The 17,725-nt window shown below is 40.3% G+C and overlaps 1 pseudogene; it reads left to right on the forward strand.

Moving 5' to 3' along the window:
- The first annotated feature begins 85 nt into the window (after nucleotides 1-85).
- LOC123001152 (heterogeneous nuclear ribonucleoprotein A1-like) lies at nucleotides 86-16,993 on the forward strand (annotated as a pseudogene).
- The last annotated feature ends 732 nt before the right edge of the window (nucleotides 16,994-17,725 follow it).

A 17,725-nucleotide genomic window follows, 5' to 3' on the forward strand; every position in this document is an offset into this window, starting at 1 on the left:
CCACTCGGCACACGCCCACCCGTTTCTTGAACTGCCCTGCTCTCCCAGCAGCCCCCAGCTGGTCGCCTCCGAACGTGCGCACGCGCGGCGCCCACCCCGTTCTGCTCCCGCCCCTTGGCCCCCTGGGTGCCTCCGCGGGAACCCCTGGTCCGCCTGCGCGCGCGCCTTGTCCTGGGGCCTTCCGCCCCCTTTCCTCCGCCGTCCAATCAGATCGGGCGAGGGGCGCGGAGCCCCGGCAACGCGCTGGCTGCGGCCTTCACGGTTCAAGCACTCTCCCCGCGACTTCGCGAAGCTTTCGTTATGCTGCGAGTAACGGTCGGTCGGAATTCAGAACCTTTGCCCTAGGGACGGTGGGATGGTGGCCAATTTTTCGGGCTCGCTCTTAGTCCCTGGGCTTCAATCTTCCTTTCCCTGCTTCCCCTCACGAGACTGATGAGCTGGGCCTTCTGTCAGCCCTTCGCTGTGGGGCTCTCGACGCGCCCTTACTGCCCAGGTGACAGAGGTGGCGACAGGGACGTTGTGGTCGTTATTATAAAGCTGCCCTGCCCCTGAATTGGCAGTAAGAACCGCTGCAGTTGGTGCTGGTCGCCCGGCTTCCTGCAGTGCCGAGGGCTCGCCAGGCACTCGAAGAGGAGAGTGGGTGTTTGGTAGTGGATAGAGAAGTGAGTCGGAAGTTAGAAACCTGGCGTGGCGCCCCTCCCTCGCCACCTGCTGACTAGCAGGGTGCCTCTTCTCGCCTCCCCGCCGCGGCAGAAGCTCTGCCTGCCGTTCTGGAAGGTGTGGAGAAGCGTGTGGCGCTGAGATGACGCTGTCTGCACCTGAGCTCTGTGCGATGGAAGGCGTCTCACTCTTAACTGCAGGTGTTGTGGGGACGGAAGGAGAGGAGGGGCGCGGAGGCTGCTCAACTAGGTCAATGGGACCCACTCACCTTTCTCCGCCCCTCCTTCCGCAGCTTAACATGAAGAGGGCAGGAAGTCCATCATAGGTTTTTTGAGAGTATCAAGAGATGGTGGGTGTGAAAGGGCTTTCCAAAATGTGAATTCCTGTACAAGTCTGAGATCTTCCTTCACGATCCAGTCAGCAAGACAAAACGCACGCGAAGCAACCAGTCAGTAACCTCACAAAATGTCCCCCCCCGCCGAAAGCAAAATAATCAGGATGATGCAACCGAATAGTAACTGTTGACCAGGCTCAGAAAAAGACACTCTAACCAAGGAGAACATCCTGGAAGAAGCTAACTTTGACCCAGGTCATAAATGTAGTGGACTAAATATAGTTTATGGTTTCAGTCTGGTCATCGATTTATCAAAGCAGCAAATCAAATCCACTTAGACTGTTGATCTAAGACTATCAGGATATTTTAGTTTTCCAGAACTTAAAGGGGGGAAATTAACAAATATTGTCACTTTAAAATACAATTTGGTTGGGCGTGCCTGGGTGGCTCAGTCAGTTAAGCGTGGGACTCTTGATTTCCGTTCAGGTCATGATTCCATGATCCAGCCGTCTCCGGCTCTGCCCTGGGCATGGAGCCTGCCTAGAATTCTGTATCGCTCTGTCCGTCCTCCCCCCTCTCTCTCTCTAAAAAAAATTACAAAAATAAAATAGGTAAAATATGATTTGGATGATTAGCAGGCTCTGAGGATTGTGGTGTTTACCCAAAATGTGAAGATTTGGGTACTTACTCTATTTTCTTATTATCACAGAAACCTCTGTCCTTAATATGTAACTTTTCCAGGGTGAACACTAGGCGGAATTATAAAGTGGACAGTTAATACTGTTCTTCCCTTGCACTTCTCTCTACAAGAGAATTTAATCAGTGTTAAAGTATAAAGGATTAGTAAAACTGAGGCGGTTCCTGGGAGATTGGACATTTTTACAGTTATTAATGTTGTAATCCATAGCAGTGGTTAAAAACCACCACATAAACCAACCAAGATGGAGGTAAGCTCTTTGGGAGGTTGTGAGTTCACCAGAACCTTATAAAACTGCCAGTATATATAGGTAGGCATGTATTCCTTGTAAGGCTGACCCCATTGTTTCTTACTACCTCAGTTTTCAAACTTGTAAAAGTGAGTGGCACCCCTCCATGCCCACCCACCCCTAGATCTAAAATGAAAATATTATGATCATGATGAAATGGCTTCTACAGAAGGATGCTATCTTGATTTGGGGTACCTTGGTGTGGCAGAAGGAGCCTCAAGGAAGTCAGGCCCTCTTCATTGTGTAGACTGAGTCCACACAGGTCTTGATTCCTGTTCTGTGAAATCTCATTCTCAGATTATTAAAATGAAGCCATTTCTAGATGTTATTTTGAAAGATTGTATAATGTTTTAAAATGATGGGTCCATGGAGCCTTCAGTCAATAATTTTCTTTTAATGGAATAAATTCTAAGTGCAGCCTATATTAATTATCCAGTCTCTTAAAGTGCTTAGTTTTCCTCTAGTTGGTTACACGCAGAGAGCCTTCTGCATTATTGAAAAACTAGAAATTAGATGTGCTATTGCATGCTTAACAAGATGGGGCGTTCAAAAAGCAAGGGCCAGAAAGAAGCAAGCTGTACACCAGAAACATGAAAGCAAGAAATTATTTATAGGCATTGAAGTTGAAAGTGATTCCAATCCAACTTTCTATCACATAAATCTACCTCCTAGCATGGACACAATAATAGTTTTCATTGTTGAGTTGTCGACCACTCTTCTCAGTGTTTCTATGTGAATTCATTTAAATGACAAATCACTTGGTATAAGGTCCACATACTTTCCTGTGTTCCATCATGTTTTTATGAATGTGTTGCATTATCCTGGCATTTTGAAGTGAGCTGGACAGTTAACAGCTTTATATAGATTATCACCCAATGTAAATTACTTTGCTTTTCTATTCTTACTTTCTTACTGTTCTTTGACTTTCCTGGCACAGTTACCTGACTATTCTTGGTTTTCCTTTCTGCGCCCCAATAGCTTTCTTAACCTTTTCTGTGATAGAATCATGGTTTATTTGACACAAGTCTTTTTAAGATTTTATTTATTTGTCAGAGAGAGGGCACAAGCAGGGGGAGCGGTAGGCAGAGAGAGAAGCCGGCTCCCTGCTGAGCAAGGAGCCCGACTCAGGACTCGGTCTCAGGACCCTGGGATCATGACCTGAGCTGAAGGCAGACGCTTAACCGACTGAGCCACCCACATGCCCCTTGACACAAGTTTTTAGCACATATCTCATTCCTCCCAGTAATCCAATGAGGCAAGTACTGTTATCCCCATATTCATATGAGGCATAGAGAAGTTAGATAATTTATCCAAGGACCCACAGCCAGTAAAGAGCAGATCCTGGAATCAAACACGTTTTTTTCTCACTCTACGGCCTAAGTTCTCAACCACTATATTCTGAGAGAAAAAAGCAGTCCCTGACATCAAAAGGCTGACCTGGTGCTATCAGCCAGGTCTTGGTGTTGCTAGGAGCTGGCCTGGTGTTTAGCTAGGCCTTGATGTCTCCTTTGGAACATAAACAGTTTCAGAGAACATCAACATCAGAAAAGGCCACTGCATGATCATGATGGATCAGGACAAAAATAAGACTACTCCATAACCATGTCTGAACATAGACAGAAACATGAACCTATCCAAGCCACCAAATGGAATATCTAAACTGAAAATATCAAATAATGGGAGTGACTGTTACCTCTTTGCCAATTACAGCTTTAGCCTCATGCTAGTCTTCCCTCTTTCTACAAAAGATTTATTAAGATATTCAATCATAGACTTACCCCTGCTTCCTGACAGCATCCAGTTTAAAGCAAAGTTCCCCAAACCATCTAACACAGATCAAAATCTTAGTATAAGTCCTTCCTCTTACTGAGACATGTCACTGATGCCCATGGTGTGTTCTTTCCCTCATTGAAATGAGTAATAAGCGCACCTAGTTGAACCACTGGTGTGTTCCTGGTGATCCCTGGCTAGGGAGCATTGACAGTTCTTTCTGGACTGTCCTATACAATGCATATCTAGAGCAGAAAGCACACTACTTATGCATTTCTTGCCAAAGAAAGTGGGAACTGTCCTCCCATCTCTAGCCATAGGATTGTCACACCAAAGCTAAAGGATGTCCTTCATTTTTGTAGATTCTATATAGAGTGTCTGATAAATGGAAACTTACCAAAAGATAGGGAAAAGAAAAGAAAATGTTGGAATAATCGAACACTATTTTGCAAGAAAAAAAGAACAACCTGTCAACCCATACCTTGCCCCACATACAAAATAACTCAAAATGGATCATAAATCTAAAATTATAACACTTTTAGAAGAAAACATAGGAGAAAACCTTTGTGATCCTGGGATATGCAAAAAATTTCTTACAGCACCCGAAGTTCCATTAAAATAATTTATAAAAAATGTCTGCTCTTTGGATGACAGTGTTTAGAAAATGAAAAGACAAGTAACAGACTGAGAGAAAATGTTTGCAAAACATATCTGATAAATGACTGTATCCAGAATACATGAAGAATTCTACAACTCAATAAAAAGACGGGTAAACCAGTTTTAAAAACATTGGGGTAGTTAGGGCGCCTGGGTGGCTCACTTAAGTGTCTGACTTCAGCTTAGGTCATGATCTCAAGCCTGGGATTAAGCCTTATGTTGGGCTCCCCACTCAGCAGGGAGTCTGCTTGTCCCTCTCCCTCTGCTTCTCCCCCTCCCCCAACTCGTGCTCTCTCTCTTTAAAATAAATAAAATCTTTTTTAAAAATTGGGGTAGTTGAATGATCACCACAGGAGATATATGGATGGCAAAAGAAATGATATCATCATTAGTCATTAGGGAAATGCAAATCAAAACCACAATGAAATATTATTCCTTGGTCACAATAAAAATAATTCCAAGTGCTATTGAGGATATGCAGCAACTAGAACTCCCAGACATTGTGGATGGAACTGCAGAATAGTAGAGAGACACTTGAGTAAACGGTTTGGCAATTTCTTATAAAGTTAAATACAAGCTTACCATATGACCCAGCAATACCATTCCTAGATATTTACCCAAGAGAGATGAAAACATGTTTACACAAAAACCTGGACACACATTTTATATTAGCCAAAGACTGGAAACAATCTAAGTGCCTTTTAATTGGTGAATGGATAAGCAAATAGTGGTTTGTATAGACAATGGAATCTACTCATCAATAAAAGGAACAAACTACTGATATAACAATATAAATCTCAAATGTATTCTAAGTGAGGGGCACCTGGGTGGCACAGCGGTTAAGCGTCTGCCTTTGGCTCAGGGCGTGGTCCCGGCGTTATGGGATCGAGCCCCACATCAGGCTCCTCCGCTATGAGCCTGCTTCTTCCTCTCCCACTCCCCCTGCTTGTGTTCCCTCTCTGGCTGACTGTCTCTCTCTGTCAAATAAATAAATAAATAAAATCTTTTTAAAAAAATGTATTCTAAGTGAAAGATGCAAATACAAATACCTATATACTGATGTTTCCATGTATATGACATTCTGTAAAAGCCAAAACTGTAGGGAAAGAAAACAGATTAGTGGTTGCATGGGAAGTGTTGACTACAAAGTGGCTTGAGGGACTTTTTTGGGTGATGGGACTGTTCTGTATCTTGAGTGTGATGTGGGTTACACATTGCATCTTTCAAAACTCATAGAGTTTTGGGGCGCCTGGGTGGCTCAGTCAAGTGTCTGCCTTTAGCTCAGGTCATGATCCCAGGGTCCTGAGATCAAGCCCCATGTCCCCATGTCAGGCTCTCTGCTCAGTGGGGAGCCTGCTTCTCCCTTTCCCTCTGCCTACTGCTCCTTCTGCTTGTGCTCTCGCTCTCGCTCTCTCTCTGTCAAACAAATAAATAAAATCTTTAAAAAAATAAAACTTGTAGAGTTTTGAAGAAATTTTAAAGAGCAATTTTATTGCATGTCAATTATATCTCAATAAGCCTGATTTTAGAAAAATGTTGAAATCGTAAAAAAGTTGAGATGAGGTAGGGCCACAGGGCACTATGAATACAAAGACAACAACAGTAGCCCACCTGATAATTAAATTCTAAATTCTAAATCTTAAAAAGATAAATTATTAGTGCATAATTCACATTATGAAAGAACTTGTCCTTTCTTTTCTGTAAAATAAGTTCATGGTGCATTGAAATGTTTTTGTACAAGGGTGCCTAAGTGGCTCAGTCAGTTAAGTATCTGACTCTTGATTTTGGCTCAGGTCATGATCTCAGGGTCCTGGGATCAAGCACTGAGTTGTGCTCCCCACTCAGTGGGGAGTCTGCTTGTCTTCCTCTCTCTCTGCCCCTCCGCCATGCTCATGCTCAAGCTCGCTCTCTCCCTCTCTCAAATAAATAAATAAGTCTTTAAAAAAATGTTTTTGTACAAATGAGGAACTACTTGGTTTATAGTGGAGTAACTTAAAACTGAAGTTCAAAGTCACTGCCAACTGATTATCACAAATTAAGATAAAACATCTCTGACACTAAGGAGCTGTGGGAAAATATATTTGGATTTCAAAAACTCTAATTTACAGCTTTGCGGGAACATGTTTATTGCGCAAATTAGTTTCCTAATGCTGTACTGTAGAGGTAAAGACATTTGAGAGCGTACCAGTAGCCAATAGTGGTCAAGCAGGCAAAGTAGGCAAAAGTATGTAAAAACATAGAAGCAAATTGAGCATCTTTGAACTCAGGTTGTGTTACTGATGGGGTGCTCATCAAGTGGGCATGCCATGAAGTGCTGCTGTGTACGAGCATATGTGGCTGCTCTCCTTTGGACCTAGGAAAAGGGGATGAAGATGAGAATATTTGCTTATCCATTCACCAATTAAAAAGCACTTAGATTATTTCCAGTTTTGGGCTATCACAAAATGTGTGTCCAGGTTTTCGTATAAACATGCTTTTATTTCTCTTGAGTAAATATCTAGTTTAAGAATGATTTAAAATGTCCTAAAACTTTTATAATCTCTATCATATTATGTAGAGATGAAGCAGAGATACAGGTGGATTAATTTGATATTAATTTCAGAGTCCATGCTAATGGCCCATCCTGGACATCACCCACTAGTGCTCAGAAGACCTCCTTTTGATGGACTTTCTCGTTTCCCTTTTCAGTGGTGGCCAGGATCTTCATTCTGCTTTAAGTGCTCCAGGCGCCCTCTAAGAGGCAGAGAAGACTGCATAGTCCCTGGAAACCTTCCAGTTTCACTTGCAGAATTCAGCCTCACTCATAGTTCTCTGGGTGAGTATGAATCTTCACCAGATTGCCATAGAGCTCGCTGCTTAAAGGGTCTCAATGCACCAGGTTGTTTTATTTACCAACTCTTCCAACATCAGTAGCTACTGTTGTCTTTGTTTTCCTGAAGTTTCTTGACAGGGATTCAAGAAATTTTTTCCTGAAGAAGAAAAATTTTGGAGTCAAGCATTTCATATCTGGTATGTCTTTGGGGTCAACCAGTTGTAGTTTGATAGCTTTCATAAAGTCATCTTTAATTTGTGTATTCCTAGTTAGGAACTCCATATCATCAGATTTCCCTCGTATCTCTTCTTTCTGCTCAGCTATAGTGAATTTTAGAGAAAAATCTCCATCTGACTTACCCCATTTTTTAGCCCTGAATTCAAGTTCCTCTTTGGTGTTTGTCAGTTCTTTTTCCAGTTCTGCAATTTTGTCCAAGTCTCCTAACCTAGAGCTGGGACAGAGAGTCTATAATTGTTTAGAGATTCTCTTTTATTTCTTTTGTCAATTGATCTTCTTTTCATCTTTCAGCCATTGAAGATTTGTCTGGCTCATCTTTCCCTATGACTTAGAATTTTCTCAAGCCCAGGGTAGTCTGCATTTTTTGCAGTCTCTCCCCTAACTCCTCCAAGGTCAGAAGAGACAGCACAGCCTACAATGCGTACACTGAAGTTAGTGTTCTCTTTCCCCAGTAGTTCCAAAAAGGAGGGAATACAATTATTGAAAAGAAAACAACAAATTTTTAAAAAGGATTTCATTTATTTATTTTAGAGAAGGAGCATAAGAGCAAGCAGGGAGGGGGTGGGGAGGGGAGAGGGAGAAAGAATCTGAGGCAGACTCTATGCAGAGCGCAGAGCCCAATATGGGGCTGGATCGCAGGACCCGGAGATCATCCCCTGAGCCAAAACCAAGAGTCAGATGCTTAACTGACTGAGCCACCCAGGCGCCCCAGAAAACAATTTTAATACAATTTGTGGTAAGGTTGAAATAATGTGGATGGTTTCATAGACTATTGCTATATTGCGATCTTAGGAACCATTTTATTGTAGGAAATTGGTTTCTAGAAAGGGATCATTTTGTTATGAGAAAGAAAAACCCATTTGAGCTAGAGTCAAAAAAAGGAGGTGAAATTGGGAAGATGATAGTGTAGACGTCTCATGGAAGGCAAGGACAATAAGTGTAACCAGACTTCATGAAGGTCTATAACCATGAACTGGTGGACTCTCTATGATTGAGGAAGTTGCTCATGGATATGGAAAGATAATAAAAGTTATCTTAAATACATATATATAAAACTTAAAGTTATATCTAAAAGATAACTTTTATTATCTTTCCATATCCCTTACCGGATTAGCTTCAAACCAGCTTTCCTACTAGAATTATTGGGACTCAAGTCTATATGCCTAGGGAAAACAACTTATATATCCCAGTTTGAATCTGGTTCTACCCCTGGTTCTAACCCTCTAGAGTAGTAGAATGCTAAGTACCCTATAGCCTGATTCTGCTGCAGGCCCTGCTCTTCCTATGGGCTGTTTGGCTTTGGTTTCTCTTTGAATAGTTTCTCTCATTAGTTGAGGGAACTGCTATAGCCTTTGTTTCTTGTAGCCAGGATAATCTAACCAAAACATTGGGCATTTCTTACATACCATCCATGTGTTTAGCACTAGAAGATAGGTGATATAAATCTTATCCCTAGGTAGTTCACTCTTAAGGCAAGACATAGGCACATTAAGCATTTATAAATCATTGAAGAATAATGTAAATAAATGTCAAAATGAGTGGTCTGGCACTGAGGACTAAATGAATACAGAAAAGATAGATATGGATGTGGCCTGCAGAGAGCTTCTAAGATAAGGAGGTGGAGGAAGTTATCTTTTAATAAATATTAAGTGCCTGATTTTGTAAGGACTTGAGCTGGATACTTACAAATAGGCGGAGTGGAATGGTTGCTATTTTCCACCCATATCTAGTATAGATATTAGACCCATGAAGGGAACTAGTAATAAAAACTTCACCTTGGGACAAAGCACCCAAAATGGTAGCAGAGTTCACCTGGCAGAAGCCTTTTCAATGATAAAAGAGTTAAATGGCAATTGGTGAAGATGGGCAAGGTGGAGTTTTAAAAAATAATACACAGTAGAGCAGCCCGAAGTTGAACCATAGGGTCTTCATTGTCATCTGCAATAGTCAGGTTGAAAGAACCTGTGTGTTTACCCTGAGATGGGAGACTTACTGAGTTAACATTTTCCATGTGACAGCATAACACAGACACAGTCTGGGATTTGTGCAAACTACAGTAAGAGAGCCTCTCAGTTTGGCCTGTGTTTGGGTACAACTTCCCACCTATGATTTAGGCAATACTGTATGCATTATAAAGAGTATGGTCTCTCTTTTACAGTTGAAGAAAAACCTGAGGATATCTAGTATCTTAAATCAAGTCCTCTGTAACTAGGGAAAATGGATTTCTCCTAACATGGAATACTAATATCAAACAATATGCAAAGGCAAATGAGTTCCAGGAGAGGAAACCTTGTTTTAGAGCAACTTTTGAAATCTGTCATCTATACTCACAAATCCTTCACCAAAGTGTGAAGGAGCCAACATTAATCTCTCCCTAGATCTAAAACTGTCATGCTAAAATTTGTTATTGCTGATTCCTTGACCTACTTTCCTTCTTTACTTTGAGGGCACATCCTTACATGGGGTCTAATCATTTATTTGCCAAGAGATTAATTAGCTTTTCAGAGCCTCTGTGCTAGTTAATAGTCCCAAAATAGACCACTAGTCCCACAGCCCAGTGCTTCTTAGGAAGATGGATTATAGGAGTGACAAAATTTGAGCAAGATATATCTGTCAATGCCTCTACGCTTATAAAAGGTGTGACCTCCAACCCCCTCGGCTCAGTTGGTCTCTAGTGGCTTGCCTTAATTATGCCCCCTGCCTTCCTTCAAGATTCCTGGAGCTTTGAGTAGATAAACCTAAGTTTCAAGGTGATGTGACTAGCAATATGATACGGTGAATCAAAGTCCGGGTGCTATAACCAGACTTGGGTTTTAATCATGACTCTGCTGCTTTGGTCAGGTTACTGTCTGGGCTTCTTTTCCCTGATATCTAAAATGTAGACTGATAGTCCTCATCTCCTAAGATTGTGATGATGATCAAGGAACAATGTATTAAACTGCTTACCCACAGAGTAAGAAGTCGGTATATAGTAGCTGTTTGTATTGTGATAGACAATTGAAGCACAACATCTTCTGCCTTCAAGCTATTGATGCTTGGGAGTAAATTGGATCCACTGGGGCTGTCAGAGCTTCAGGGGAGCTGAGAAACATGGATGTCTTTGACTGAATTGTTGATCAATATAGCAGAATCTAAATTTTTCACACTGTACCCAAATCCGTAAAACTTATAGCACTCTATTCCTATAACTTGCCTTGATGCTTCGATTCTCTTTGATGGTAGAAGAAAAATCACAAATTGCCAGTTATTATAGGTAACTCAGTCTCTTTCCAAAATAAAGAATCGTTTTAGAGTCAATTTAGCCTCTTTAGGGATAAATGCTTAGTCTTTCAGGGTGGTCTTCCCTACCATACCTCTTCCCAAGAGGCTGTGTGTTGTACATGACCTCATGGCAATGCGGAAGAGGTGGCTGCCCTGTGAGTGGGTTCTTGGGTTCTCTACTAGGTCTTCACTGGTGTTTTAGGCTTACGAATCTCATGTTTCAGTGCTTTCTCATCCTGACTTCTAAACATTGAGACCCAGGGCTCAGGCTTCAGTTATCTTAATCAAAAGTGACCCCCTAGGTTGAGTAACTTCAATTACTCTTCTAGTTGTTGTATCATGGCTTTAAATATTATGTATATGCCAATTACTCCTAAATTAATATCTCTAGACCAGACCTATCCCTTGAACTCCAGGCTTGTATGTATAAGCAATTGTCTACTAGAAGTCTCCAGATAAGATGTATAACAGGCATTTCAAAGTTGATGTCCAAGCCCTAATTCCTGATCTTGCCCCTCAAACCTCATATTTCATCAGTCTTTCCCAACTTAATTGATGACAACTGCATCCTTCTAGTTGCTCAGTTCAAAAACTTTGGAGTCATCTTGAGCACTCACTTTTGTTCATAGCTCACATCCAGTCTTTGGGGGAACTTATTACCTGTACCTTCAAAATACATTCTGAATCTAATCATCTCTCACCATTTCTATTGCTACCACTGTGGTCCAGATCTCCATCATTTCTCACCTGAATTATTGCAGTAGTCTCCTAACCAGTCTCCCTGTTCTCATGCTTGCACCCATATAGTCGGCTCTCAACAAAGTATTCAGAGTGATCCTTTTACAATCTCAATCAGATTATGTCAACTTCTCGCTCAGAATCTTCCAGTGGCTTTGCATCTTATTCAGAGTAAAAGCCAAAATCCTTTTGCTTCCTACAAAGGCTTTGTGAGAGCTGTACTCTTTCCCCGTATCTTGCACCTTGACTTCATCTTCTATTCTTGCCCCCTTAAACACCCTACTCCAGCCAGCTTGGTCCTTGCTATTTTCCAAACATGTCAAGTACTCTCCTTCCTTGGGGGACTTCATACTTGCTATTCCCTTTCCTAGAATGCTTGGGATTTCTGGCTTCCTCCTCACTTCCTTCAGATCTGCTCTAATATTAGGGAGGTTTTCTGTGACCAATGTATTTGGTAATGCAAAACCTAGAAGTTGGCCTCGTCTAACCTCTTTAGGAATATATAACTAATAAATCTTTAAATCTAATATAATTTTTAAAAAAGATACTTAAAGTGATACTGTAAGAAAATGATGAAAAGGGGCAACAAAATTTCCCTGAGGGACAAAGAAACTTAACAAAAAAATGTTGACCCAAAGCAAAAGAAAACGGTTACCTAATATCCCAGTGTGAATTTTCAGAAACTCAGTGCTTTAGTTAAACCTAAGAAGGGAAGACACATGGCAGAAGTAGAAGAGCTAAGGAAAGAAATGGTCAGATAATAGGAGGTGCTAGCTAGATGATAGGAGGAGGTGAAGCATTAAGTGATAGGTATCAAAGAAGAAACAAGAAAAACAAAACCATTACAAAAAATAAAGACTAAATTATAAGAAGCACAAGCAAGACTAGGCATGACTGAAAGCACAGTTAGGGCCATAGAGATTAGAAATGAGAAAAGGAAAGATGAAACAGAATAAAAGAAAAACATAAAAAAGACTAGAGCAAATGGCAAATAATAGAAGACAGGCAAAATACTTAATTCTCCCCTAAGAAGAAAAGCAAAACAGTGGAACATAGAAATATTTATAAGCAAAATTTAAAAATATATTTTTTCTGAAAAAAACTAAAATCTACATTTTGACTGATACATAATAATTTAGGGAAACTTTGCTCAATAACGGCCAACACAATATTCTACTAAAATCATTGGACGTTAAAAGATAAAGAATATAACTTTGAAAAGAAAACAGCATAAAATCCTCATGATCTTGGGTTAGACAAAATACAACACCAAAATCACTTAGACACAATACCAAAATCACTTCCAGAAAAGACAAAATTGATAAACTAGACTTCATCATTAAAACTTTTGTGCTTCATGAAACACCATTGAAGTAGAAAGACAAAGCATGAGAAAATATTTGCAAATCATGTATCTGATAAAGGACTTGTATCCAGAATATAGAAAGACCTTAATAATAAAAAGACAACCCAATAAAAAACCCAATGAGCAAAATATTTTAATAAGCACTTCACCTATAAAAGATATATGAATGACTAATAAATGCCTGAAAAGATGTGCAAAATCATTAGTCATTAGGGAAATGGAAATCAAAACTATAATGGGGTACCACTTCACACCCACAAAAATGCCTATCATCGGGACTCCTGGTTGTCTCAGTCAGTTGAGCATCTGTCTTTGGCTTGAGTTGTGATCCCAGGGTCCTGGGATCAAGTCCTGTGTCAGGAGGGAGCCTCTTTCTCCCTCTGCCTGCCACTCCCCCCGCTTGTGCAAGTGCTCTCTCTCTCTCTCTCTCTGATGAATAAATAAATCTTAAAAAAAAAAAAAGAGTTTTTATCAAAAGATATGCTACAACCTATGGTGATTTTACTATAGCCATAGAGAAACTGGAACCCTCAGACATTGCTGGTGGGGGGTATAAAATGGTCCAACCACTTTGAAAAACAGTTTGGCAGTTTCTTAAAAAGGTAAACAAACTTACATAAGACCTAGCAATTCCACTCCTAGGTATCTGCCCAAGAGAAATAAAAGCAAATATTTCCACAAAGACTTGTATGCAGATGTTCCTAGCAGAATGATTCACAATAGCCTAAATGTCGAAATAATCACAATGTTTGTCATTTGGTGAGTAGATAAAATATAGTAGTCATTTCTCATTATTCATGGATTCTACATGTGCAGATTTGCCTACTTGCTAAAAGCTATTTGTAACCTCAAAATCAATAGGAATTTCCTGGCCATTCTTGGATATGCACATGTGCAGAGCAGCAGAGAATTTGAGTCACCCAACAAACATGTTCCTAGCTGAGGTCAGACTAGGCGACACTCTGCCTCCTTGTTTCAGCTCTGTTCCTGTACATAATTGTCCTTTTGCAGTCTATTTAGTGCTATGTTTTTCACATTTTCTTGTGTGCTTTTTGTTGGTGATTTTGTTTAAAAAAGCATCCAGGCCTAGGGCTGAAGTGCTGGCTAGCATTCCTACACTCAAGAAGGTTGTGATGTGCCTTGTGGAAAAAAAGACTTGTGTTAGAGAAGCTTCATTCAGGCATGAGTTCTAGTGCTGTTTGCCATGAGTTCAATGTTAATGAATCAACGCTATATAGTAAATATGGTGTCTTCAGACAAAAACACACACAAAACAAGGTTATATATTATTAGTTGATGAAAAAGACATGTTGCAGGAACCACCCCTGCATTTCCCCTATGGTCAATGAGTAAGTATTCACTAAATTCAGTGTTCGAAGTGATTTTATAGAACATAACTACCAGGAACAATGAGAATAGACTGTGTATCCATACAATGGAGTACTGGTTAGCAGTTAAAAAGGACCAAGCCACTGGTAGATGCAACAACATAATATGAACCTCAAAAACATGCCGTGTATGTAGGAGAAATGAGAAATTGAGACCCAAAGGAACATGCCAATTCATAAATGTACAATTAGATAATTTTATTATTGAGTGAAAAAATACCAGAATACATACAAGTTACCTGCAAGTGGCTACAAAGCTACAGTGGATTTTTAGTTCTATTTATCTGGAAATAAAGCTACAGTTGTTATACGTCATCCTACTTTTAATGGATAGAAGCAAGTTTTACATTTTTGTTACTAGGTGCATTGAGCTCACTCTGACGTCTTTTTCACAATACTTTATCAGGCTTACTCTGAAGTCCTGATTTTCATAATTTATCAGGCTTACTTTAATATTCTGTTCTTCATGATTTTTATCAGTACCTCCTGTGGTTGCCTCTGCCAGTGCTTCTAGTGCATATGATTCAACATTCCTCAGTAATGTTTCCCACTTGTGAAAGAATCCAGATGCAAAAGACTACATATTACATGATCTCATTTATGTGACATTTCCAGAAGAGGCAAATCTCTTTTAATTTTTTAGCTTTTTCTAAGATTTTATTTTTAAGTAATCTGTATGCCCAACATTGGGCTCAAACTCACAACCCCGAGATCAAGAGTCACATGCTCTATCGACTGATCCATCCAGGCGCCCTGGCAAATCCCTTTCTAAAATTGGGATATAATTGACATGTACTGTTGTATTAGTTTAAGGTGTACAACATAATGTTTCAATAGATGTATAGACCGTGAAGTGATTACCATGATAAGTTTAGTTAACATCCATCACATTTTTTTCTTGTGAGAACTTTTAAGATCTACGCTCTTAGCAACTTTCTAGTATGCAATACAGTATTTTCAACCCTGGTCACCATGCTGTACATTACATCACAAGACTTACTTATAACTGGAAGTTTGTACCTTTTGACCACCTTCCCCATTTCGCCCGCCCCCTCACCCCCCACCTCTGGCAACCACTAATCTGTTCTCTATATATTTGAGTGGCTTTTTGTAAAATGTTTGTTTCTTTAGATTTCATGTATAAGTGAAATCATATGGTATTTGTCTTTTTCTTTGTGACTTATTTCACTTATCATAATGCCCTCAAGTTGCATCCACATTGTTCCAAATGACAGAATTTCCCTTTTTATGGGTGAATAGTATTCCATTGTATATGTATACTGCATTTTCGTTATCCATTGATGGACATTTAGGTTGTTTCCATGTCTTGGCTATTGTAAATGATTTTATACTGAATATGGGAGTGCAGATACCTTTTGAGATAGTGATTTTGTTTTCTTTGAATAAATATCCATAGTGGGGTTGTTAAATCACATGCTAGTTCTGTTAATTTTTTTAAGAACTTCTATACTGTTTTCCGTAGTGGCTGTGCCTTATATTCCCACTAACAGTGCCCAGGGGTTCCTTTTTTTTCCACATCGTTGCCAACACTTGTTAGTTCTTGTCTTTTACTAATAGCCATTCTAACAGGTGTGAGATGATTATTTCATTGTGGTTTTGATTTACATTTCCCTGATTATTAGTGATATTGAGCATCTTTTCAGATACCTGTTGGCCATCTGTAAGCTGTTTTGGGAAAAATAGCTCTTCAGATTCTCTGCCCATTTAAAAAACCAGATTGTGCCTTTCTGCCCGCGGACACTACCAAGTCAGCATTGTGAAAGTCTCCCCTCCCACCACCGTCATGTCTAAGTCAGAGTCTCCCAAAGACCCTGAATAGCTGCGGAATCTCTTCATCGAGGTTTGAGCTCTGAAACAACCGATCAGAGTCTGAATAGCTGTGATGAGCCATGGGAACACTTATGGACTGTGTGTTAACGAGAGATCCCGACACCAAGCGCTCCAGAGGCTTTGGGTTTGTCACGTACGTCACTGTGGGGGAGGTGGATGCCGCCATGAATGCAGGGCCGCACAGGGCGGATGGAAGAGCTGTGGAACCAAAGAGGGCTGTCTCAAGAGAAGATTCTCAAAGACCTGGTGCCCCCTTAACTGTGAAAAAGATTTCTGTCAGTGGCATTAAAGAAGACACTGAAGAACATCATCTAAGAGAGTATTTTGAATAGTATGAGAAAATTAAAATGCTTGAAATCATGACTGACCGAGGCAGTGGCCACAAGAGAGGCTTTGCTTTTGTAACATTTGATGACCATAACTCTGCAGACAAGATTGTCATTCAAAAATCCCACACTGTGAATGGCCACAACTGTGAAGTAAGGAGAGCCCTATCTAAGCAAGAGACAGCAAGTGCTTCATCCAGCCGAAGAAATCAAAGTAGTTCTGGAAACTTTAGTGGTAGTCATGGAGGTGGTTTTGGTGAGAATGACACCTTTAGTCATGGAGGAAACTTAGTGGGCAAGGGGGCTTTGGTGGCAGTGGAGGTGGTGGTGGATATAGTGGCAGCGAGATGGCTATAATGGATTTGGTAATGTTGGAAGCAATGCTGGAGGTGGCAGAATATAATTTTTTGCCAGTTACAACAGTCAGTCTTCAAATTTTGGACCCATTAAAGGAGGACATTTTGGAGGCAGGAGCTCTGGCCCCTTTGGTGTTAGAGGCCAGTACTTTGCCAAACCGTGAAGCCAAGGTGGCTGCAGTGGTTCCAGCAGCAGCAGTAGCAATGGCTGAGGCAGGAGGTTTTCAATACTGCCAGGAAACAAAGCTTAGCTGGAGAGGAGAGCCAGAGAAGTGATAGGGAAACTACAGGTTACAACAGATTTGTGACTCAACAGATTTGTGAACTCAAGCACAGTGGGGGCAGGGCCTAGCTGCTGCAAAGAAGACATGTTTTAGACAATATCATGTGTATGGGCAAAAAACTCAAAGTCTTTGTGACTAATTGTATAACAAGTTATTTTAGTTTCTGTTCTATGGAAAATATAAAGCATTCCAACAACAGGTTTTAATGTAGGTATTTTTTTGCACCCATGCTGTTGATTGCTAAATGTAATAGTCTGATCATGATGCTGATACAGAAATGTGTCTTTAAAAAAAATAAAAAACAAAAAATAAAAAATAGATTGTTTTTCTATTGAGTTGTATGAATTCTTTATACTTTTTAATATTAGCCTCTTATCAGACATATGATTTGTAAACATTTTCTTCCAATCCATAGGCTGGCTTTTCATTTTGTTGTTGGTTTCCTTGGCTGTACAGAAACTTTTTGGTTTTATGTAGTCCCACTTTCTCATTTTTGCTTTTGTTGCCTTTGCTTTTGGTGTCAAACCCAATAAATTATTGCCAAGAGCAATGTCTAGGAGCTTACTACCTGTTTTCTTCTAGAAGTTTTATGGTTTTAGGTCTTATGTTTGAGTCTTTGATCCATTTTGAGTTAATTTTTGTGTATGGTGTAAGATAGTGATTTAATTCTTTTGCATGTGGCTGTCTAGTTTTCTCAGC

The sequence above is a fragment of the Ursus arctos genome, unplaced genomic scaffold, assembly GCF_023065955.2.
Source record: "Ursus arctos isolate Adak ecotype North America unplaced genomic scaffold, UrsArc2.0 scaffold_21, whole genome shotgun sequence".
NCBI lineage: Eukaryota > Metazoa > Chordata > Mammalia > Carnivora > Ursidae > Ursus > Ursus arctos.